Genomic DNA, 9,275 nt, shown 5'->3' on the forward strand with positions numbered 1-9,275 from the left:
CTAGGAACTGGAATTGGTTTTGCGGAGGTTTTATTTCTAAACTACATGAAGCATGGTTGCCACCTGTTAAACAAGTGAAATTCAACTTGAATTAAGGGAATTGGTAATTGAAATGCAATATGGGCGTCAAACGAAATAGGCTTAAAAAGGTTTAAGTGTGAAAACATTTTTGAGGTGGCAACCCTATTTGAAAAGTCGAATTTAATTTAATTAAACAAAAGTTATATGAAATATTAAAATATTGGTGTAAAATGATAATGTTTTGGGAAATCTTTAGTTTGAACATTTAGAATATATTTGAATTGTTTGAAGAGGGTTGCCACCTATATAATAAGTTGAATGATTTATTAAAAGAAGAATATCAATCGAAACTATACTTCTAAAGATATGTATATCACCAGAAAATACTGAAAATTTGCTTCCGATAACATACACTTTAAAATACATTTATGCAAGTTTTATGTGGAGTATGTGATAAATCAATAAACTTTTTAAAGTTTCACAAATTTAACTTTATTTACATAAAATTAACAAAGAACTCAAACATTTTTTGCACACTGTACCTATTATCAAAGGAAGATTAGATTACAATCTTATGAAAGTATTAGGTAAGTAAAAATTTCCCCTATTCACAGACATATATGTATATGCATATGTGTGCGCATCAAACGATTAAAATTTGCGACAAAGCAAACACCGCTTGGAAACTTTTATTAAATACAAAAAAAAACCCACACAGTTAGTTAACATTTTTTGATAAACACGCTAAGCCCATACGATTATTTGTTTATTAGCAGCGATGAGAAGAGCTTGTCAACACACAATAACTACCACACAGTGTATGCATGTTTATGTAAATGAAAATGAAATGATAGACAGATCTCAGAATTTTGTGCGAAAAAATTCAGTGTGAAAGTAGAAATCCGAGATAAGCATGAGTTCGGCCATGACAGATGTTTTTTTTCATTACTATTTGCACGGGATTATTAGTATTGTTTACTACAGAATTGTGTTTATTTACGGAAGCCTATCTGACGGATTTCAAATTTATCACTCAGTCATGCTGTTGTCGACAAAATTAAAAAAAAAAAAACATTTATACTATATAAGATGCATTTAACTGACGTCACCTTCTAGAAGCTTTAGTAATAACTATGGGGCTAGCAGGTTTTCATGGCAAGATCTAGATTCGAATGACTGACCTTGATGGGAATTTATCACATTCAAAGCGCTTCAATGGCAGCCTGAGTACCTGGGAAGATACATAGCTACTGCTGGCAGATTAAGAGAAGAATGGATCAGCCACCTTGCAGCTTTCCACCGCCTGACTATGACGAGGTACGAATAGCGATTACACGGCTAAAAAACAACAGAACTGAACACAGAACTGAACCGCTCAGGCGCAATACTTTACAAGAGCGAATAATCGCTGGCTTATGCCGATGACATCGACATTATCGGTAACAAGAACCGTGAAGTCTGTTCTGCCTTTTCCAAGTTGGACAAGGTAGCAAAGCGATTGGGTCTGGTGGTGAACGAGGACAAAATGAAGTATCTCCTGTCATCAAACAAACAGTCAGCGCATTTGAGCCTTGGCACCCACGTCACTGTTGACAGTTATAATTTCGAGAAAGTAGAGAATTTCGTTTACTTGGAAACCAGCAATTACACAGATAATAATGTCAGCATTGAAATTGAACACAGAATCACTCTCGGCAACTGCTTGCTTGGTGCTACTTAGGCGGTCAGAGCGCCAAATAAGAAGAAGAAGAAGAAGGTGTTATCCCTTAATATATTTGTGCAATGTTGCCACTTATTTTCGTTTCGACAAAATTTAAATACAAAAAATCTATATATGGACATTAAATGCAAGATATTTTTGAGTACAATAATCCGAAAAGTTTTCCAAAAGCGTAGCCACATTTTTTTTAATCACAAATTTGTGTCTGTTTGAAATAATATTCAATGAGCATAAACGGTGCATGTATCGTACATCTTCTAAAGGGACACAACTCAAAATTACACGTTTGTCAGAAAATGCGAAAACCTATTTCCTAGCACATGATAATTATATGGGCAAGAGATACTCTACCTTGGGTTTTTTTTAACAAATTATAACAAACATTTTCTTCAGCCTTTGATGAAAGGTAAATAAAAGCTCTGTGCACATTTTTGGTGCATAATTTCAAAAATGCTAAGTTTTGAGTTGTGTCTCTTTTGAAGCAGTGTTGATATTTTAAGTACAATTGCACTTTTTTCAGTACAATTAGTTTTAAAAAGTACAAAAGTACAATTTACCGACTTTAAGTACAATTTCAACATCAAAAATACTTTTCGTACAAGACGCTGAAATCTCTGCCACTTTGATTATTAATCCATTTGCGTTTAAGTAAATGGATGTAATTTTGAAAGTAAACGTGATTGTGAATGGTAATATTAGTGTTGAGCGTTGTGGTTGCGATTTTTTTTATCACCGGTGGGTGAAATATCCCTCATCGCTATTTATTTTGAAAAAACCTTGGGAAATGCACATTACCTAATGACGATCCTGCAAAAAATGAAGGAATTGAATAACTCGGGGGTTGAAAGTACAAAATTATACGTAAATTTCATGCGTTGAAACTGACAAAGTCAGCTGGTGTGTCTTCTTCTTCCGGTTTTTGCAAGTAATGGCTAATTTCCTGTTCGTTTACTTTTTTTGCTTTTTCATCTCTTTGGGAGAGAATTTTCGCTTACTCTCTTGATTTTGATTGTTGGCTGGTGTTGGCTAATTTTGTTATCGAACGCAAATAAATTATACAGTTACCCGGGTTGGGCAATTTTTTTTTTATATTTTTTCAGATTAATCAACTTTTTTTTATAAATAATTTATGGAATATAATTTAAGAATTTATGTGTGACTTTATGAGCTAATTGTTGGAGAGATCTCAATGATAAGTTAAGTTAAATTAAGTCTACACCCACTTAAGCTGTACAATGAACTGAAAGATAAACTCACTGTAGTAGAAAAAAAGGTGTAAATATGTTTATAAATAAATATGAAAACGGGAGGTAGTGATTGACGGAAATGGTGAAAAGTGCAATTAAACTCAAAAAGTTACAATTTTTGTCGTTAATTTTTTACAATTTAAAAACTTCAAATATCAACACTGTTTTGAAGACGGTGTGCGATATATTAAAAAGCATTTTTTTCTTGTCAGCGAAATTATTTTGTATGTAGTAAAAACCAATTAAATTAAAAACATGCAATAAAATTTCAAAGCACATACCATAATTTCGCGCAAAGCGGTAGATGTACACTAACTTTTCATCTTTTTATAGAATTCTGAAATTTCGATTACGCTAAAATGTTGACAATTTTTTTTTTTATACATATTAGACTGCATCATCAAAAAAAGTTGCGGTTTTTCCACCAGGATTACAAAATGTATTATATTTTAAGACGTCCACCAAAATATTTCGGAAAAATATTAAGATTTAAGTGAGCTGGACCGATTTGAAAATACCTCCAAAAATGTAGTTTTTTATGAATAAAAATAGTTTCTTAAAGAACTTTTTGAAAAAAGTCCCCTCAGATGAGAAAACAGATTAAGCTTAAAAAATCTGCACAAAAATGTTTAAAAATCTTTTAAACGGAATCGTAAGAACGAGATTTTTGATGCTGTTTTTTTTTTACTTTTTTCAAAGAATGATTTACAAAAAACATTAATAACTGAGCCCAAACTATTCTGATTTAGACTTATGGAATCTCAGTAGAAAGGTATTTGCACACAGGTTTTATTTCTGGCCAAAAAAACGTCATTCGCGTCCCATCTTGTTTTTTTCGAATACCAACACATCTTAATTCAACTTTGAATGACGTTCCTACATCCTACCTTTCTCTTTCCTCCTTTGAATGAAAAGAAGAAATAAAAAGGTAGAGAGGTAGAGTCTAAATTGGAAGAGTTTCAGATCAGTTATTCAAGTTTTTGTTATACCAATCTTTAAAAAAGAGTTAAAAAAACAGCATCAAAAATCTCATCATTACGATTCCGTTCAAACATTTTTTTTAATTTTTTTTAATTTGTTTCTGCAAATTTTTTAAGCTTGAGCTGTTTTGTCATTTGAGGGGATTTTTTTTACATCTTTAAGAAACTATTTTTATTCTTAAAAAACTCCATTTATGGACGTATTTTCAAATCAAATTTTTCCGAAATATTTTGGTGGACGTCTTAAAATATAATAGATTTTATAATTCCAATGGAAAAATAGTACCGATATTTTTTTGGATGGGGAGTGATGCAGTCTAATAAACATACATACATATGGGTGTTTCCATAAACAAGTAAACCGAAAATGCAAGTAAATGAGTTCAACCGGCTTTATAACTTTCAATTTAGTATTCAAACGGCGAAAAAAGGTTTTGAGGTTTTATGATTTTCTAAAAATGCAGTTTTATAGCCCATTAAATTCTAGGTTAAGAAAGTGCAAGTTTAAAGTAGCTAAGAATTCTCGTTTATTTTTCACAAAAAGTGAAAAAAGGCCTTTCCACCGAAACCTCACAAGCCTAAAACGGTATAGTTTCGGCCCAGTTATTTAATGGTGATTTCGTTTCTCCCAAAAAATGTTGCCTTTTGATTGCCCCTTTCTCTTTTCATGTTCCATCCTAAATTAAATGCAAAGGGTGAAAAAATTTTGTGTTCGTTTCTTAAAATTGTCACACTCTTTTGAGGCAAAAAGGCACATTCTTTGCCGTGTGAAGCTTTGTCAGGGGAGATGGTTGCCCTGAAAATTAGATGGTTGTTTAAAAGGAGAATATTATGAAATGCGTGAGCTAGACAAGGGCAAGAAGGCAAAAACATACCTTTTTACAGGATTGAGTGCAACATCAAACAAATTTTGCAGCAGGGCGGGGCAACATTTTTTTCAAGAAACGAAGTTACCATAAGTTTTTCTTAAACCAATTTTTGAAAAGGTTAAAAAAAAAAACAGCGTCAAAAATCTAAATTGATTTATGCAAAAAAATGCCCAAAATGTTTTTTAGTTGATCGCATTTTAGATCAAGATGTGCGATATGTATATGTATGTCGTTACCTTAAAAAATTAACTTTTTTTTTTTTTGTTTTTTGTTATTTTTTGGCCATTTAACAATTATATTCAACAATTTTATAATGAGCTCGAGGCCATTTTTAAATGAAAAAATTTATTGTGGAAAAGCATCAACAATTTGAAAAAATGGTAGAAGTGATAGCTATTTCGGAAATCACCACATTTCCTCATCAGACTTCTTTCAGTAGGATTCGAACCGACGATCCCACTGACTCAGCCAGTTGCCCATGCACCATTCATTTAAAAATGGCCTCGAGCTCATTATAAAATTGTTGAATAAAATTAACGTAGGAAATTTACAGAGGTCACGACAAATTCATCTAGGTACTGGGCTTCTACAAATTTCAAATTCGAAGGATAAATTTTGAATCAGTTGATTACAAAAGCCGCTTCAACAAATATCAGGTCCTACAATTTCCAAATGGCTATGCACTCCTCCCCAAAGTATATTTCATTTACATAACTAAAGCGTTAGCTGAACTATTTCATATTAAACCAATATTAGTTTTTTATTATCTTAAGCACCTCTAATAAGATAAGAATATACAAGCCTAGTTTAATTACACTATAACAATAAAAAACAGCTTAGACATTTCTTAAGTTTGCAACATACCAGCGATTACTTTTAAGAATTTAATAATTCTTATCAATGGTTGAAAGCTTAACAATAAAACTATAATACTCATGGAAATCACAAAGAAAATATAATATGCAGCAATAAAGATAGCGCCAACGGATATTGATAAGTATTCGCTAGCAGGTAGTTGTTTATGACTTTACAAAAACACATACCCAAAGAAAGGATCTGTATAGCAATGCTCAAATAGAGTGAACAGCTCACCAACTGTATGGCCTGATTGTCGATAGATTGCTTTTGTGAAATAATTTCGTAAGCGATTTATATTTATATACATTTTATAATGGTAAGCAACTATGTATGGATAATCACTCACATGCATATGCATTTATTACATGTACTACATATCTACATATGTACATACATACATATGTACTGGCAAGTACAATATCAGTTTCCTTCTACCGAATGCCTTAACAGCAAATAATCAGTCAGGCAGACATCAGAAAAGCAAGTAATAGGCACTTTCGAGTCCAACGAGTCATTGATAGTGCTCATATTAAGTTGGCAAAATGGAAACAATACAGTCACGTAGTAACACCCTCCAGCCGAGCTATCACCGGACATGCACTTTGCCCAGTTATATTTATGAGCTCATGCAAGAGATAAGCTGCCCAAATGAAGGCACTGCATTTACACATACATACATATGTACGTGTGCATGCAAAAGAAGCGCTACAAAAGTAACCTCTAACAAGCAAACAAACAAACAAGTTATTGAAATAGTGACTTCTAAATGCATATACGCTCCTTTACATACATATGCATATGTATACGCTGGCCGACAACCGCAAAGGAATCTTGCCGCACACAAAGGTTCTATATATGTACATAACTAACATTTGCCCATTTCCTAAAGTTTTGCGTTTTTAACGCCAGCGCCTTGTGCGGGTGTAATGGCCTCTACGTATTTAAATGTACACGGCAGCAAGGCGTAACCAAAATTGTGCTATCCGCTAGTTACCTTAACAAGTGAAAAGCAACACCTGGCCCTGCCTTTTTACCCCCCAACTCAAACATTTGGCTGACAATCCATGCGAGACGATGATTTCGACCAACTGACCAACTAACATTACATTTTGGCTAGGAAAATACAACACCACCTTACCTCGAATGCTAGTTGGAAGGTTAGTTCACCCTTCCTATTGCTAGCCACAGCTTTTGCAAATGCATAGAGTAATAACTTTTTGCAGCTAAATTAAGGCAAAGGTCGCATTACATACACCAAACTGGCAGATACCAGCGTCCACTAGCTGTACAATATGGTTTCAAAGCGAAAACTAACTGGTGGCTAACTTTGGTTACGAGTATTGTACATACATATGGATTTGCAATACATTCCAGTTTGATGAATACTTACACTCGAAATTCTTGCAATACCTATATCGGTATAAGCGATTTATTGCACCATAGACGCTAACAATTTCAATAACTTATAGATCGGTCGGTTTGGTTTTTATGAACTTAGGTATGTATTTCTTTTTTTTAACAAGTTGCACTATAGATTTTAAGTTTTGCTGTGCTCATAAACTAGACTTTTTTTCTTTCAATAATCAAACGCAGCGTAACACTTTTAACACAAACACATGCCCTTCCTTTTCGTTGAAATGATTTCATGTAATTTTTAACTTTATTTTTTCACTATTTTCCTTCAGAAAAGTACAAAATTTTCACAACAATTTTTCAGTTTTTCGACCCGTGCACAACGCAGAAATTCTTTCGTTTCAACTTCTCGACTTCGTTTGACATTCGCAGTTTTTTTGCTTCTCTTGTTATGACATATTCGTTAAATTGAACGAAAATGGGAATGGTTCGTTCAAAGCAGCAGCGGTGCATTTTTCTGGTCCAAGAAGAAATGTTTTCTTAGCAATATTTTCTAATTAGAAACGTAGGACCCAGTAAATAAACCAAATAAAGCGAAGCGCACATTAGCGCGATTCTATCGTTGCGAATACGTTGCGAATTCGGCTGTTAACTTCGAATCCGCAAACGTGCGCACACTTGTGCGATTTTTTCGCGCCGATTTCCGATGTACAATTCACTCAATTTTCCCTTTATTTCGTGTATTTTCGGACTCGGCGTGCCCAAATCGTACAAAATACTATTATTACGAACGTTTTTATTAGTTTTTGTACATTACACGTTTTTTTTTCTTTGCCTTTATTGCTGTGACACCTTTCTTCTTCTTCTTTGACGCATTCAAAACGCTGCAAGCCGCGTTTCGAACGCGTCAATAGAGAGGAACATTGAATGTTCGAAAAATTCGCAGCGACGGAATCGTGCAAGTGTGCGCTAGCGCATTAAAACGTATGGGTAGCATTGTTGTAATTTTTGGGCTTGCGGATTCGCAACGACAGAATCGCGCCAACCACGATCCAGAAAATAAAGGTCGCGCCATTCGCGGACCGCTAACCCTCTCATCGTCGATTTGACAGCATCCACCCAATCGCTGACGTCATAAAATACTTTTGTTTACATTCACTGTTGCCAACTTAATGCTTTTCGCACCAAATTTAGTGGGTATTCAAAACGCGAACATTTTTGAGTTTGGTGCTTGGTGCGTTTTTGGTGCTTTTGTTTTTAGTTTGAAGACACCAAATTATAAAATCTTAAAAAAATGGAAGCAAAATTTATAGCAATCATAAGCGTGGTAAGCAACTTCACAAAAATTTAAATAAAATCATGGCACAATCATAAGCGACAACAAAATATGTGGCAGCACCTTCAATCAAGCCAGAAGAAATCGACCGTCGTGCAAGAAACATTGGTTTTTATTAATTTGAATCGACATCCTTACAATATAATTATGTATGCATATAAAGTCCATAAAATACACCAATAAATATTTGGTGCCTTTTCAAATTCAAAACCTGGCAATACTGCCTTTTGTTCGATGCTTCCTCTTTTTCTTGTCGAGTTCGTCTTGCTCTCTCATTCGGGTATTTATTGACGTCACGGCCAGTTGGGTCGGTGTTATACAGACAAACTTTTGTTTGCCAAATTAAATGGCGGCTGCTTAGTTTGCTCGGAGGTGGTTATGTCGAGTTTGGCACAGGGTTGCACATTCATTAAGGTGTTCTTACACGATATGTATTTGCATGTGTACATGCCACTTTTTACATATGAAAATGCAAACATAGCGTGTAAAGACAAATTAGATTTGCTACTGTACAAAGCAGATGCACGTACATACGAAATAGAAATGTTTCTATTTTCATCTGACACACAGATAGAATCAGCTGTTCTTTTTATATTTAATTTTCAAAAATTGCTGTTATANCTCAGCTCGATTGGCGCAATCTTGTATTCTATCATTCTTGCGCGCCAATATGCGCTTCGCTTAAGGTGGGACATACATTTTTTGTCCCTGGAAATTAGACATTTTCTTTTGTTTACAATTTGGTTGTCAAACACACTACAGCTGATCGTTTGATACATTTACCAAAACTTGTTTTAATAGGTGCGTTCGTTTAAAATCTCCAGCAGAAACCAACCAACTGCCAAATTCCGGCGAAATGTCATCTGTTCTCTCACAAGAGAGAAATATCCA

At 34.1% G+C, this 9,275-nt stretch overlaps 1 long non-coding RNA gene across 2 annotated transcripts; it reads left to right on the forward strand.

The window, feature by feature from the left end:
* Positions 1-5,427: 5,427 nt before the first annotated feature.
* On the forward strand, positions 5,428-7,551 carry LOC108366757 (uncharacterized). Of its 2 annotated transcripts, none has more exons than XR_001848149.1 (3): positions 5,428-6,541; positions 6,605-6,852; positions 6,919-7,551. It is a non-coding gene; the product is annotated as an uncharacterized LOC108366757 (long non-coding RNA). The 2 variants fall into 2 exon arrangements; XR_001848150.1 differs by having other exon boundaries at positions 5,428-6,011; positions 6,120-6,852.
* The last annotated feature ends 1,724 nt before the right edge of the window (positions 7,552-9,275 follow it).

Source organism: Rhagoletis zephyria, unplaced genomic scaffold (assembly GCF_001687245.7).
Source record: "Rhagoletis zephyria isolate East Lansing unplaced genomic scaffold, Rhagoletis_zephyria_1.1 Rzeph_scaffold_02393, whole genome shotgun sequence".
NCBI classification, from domain to species: domain Eukaryota; kingdom Metazoa; phylum Arthropoda; class Insecta; order Diptera; family Tephritidae; genus Rhagoletis; species Rhagoletis zephyria.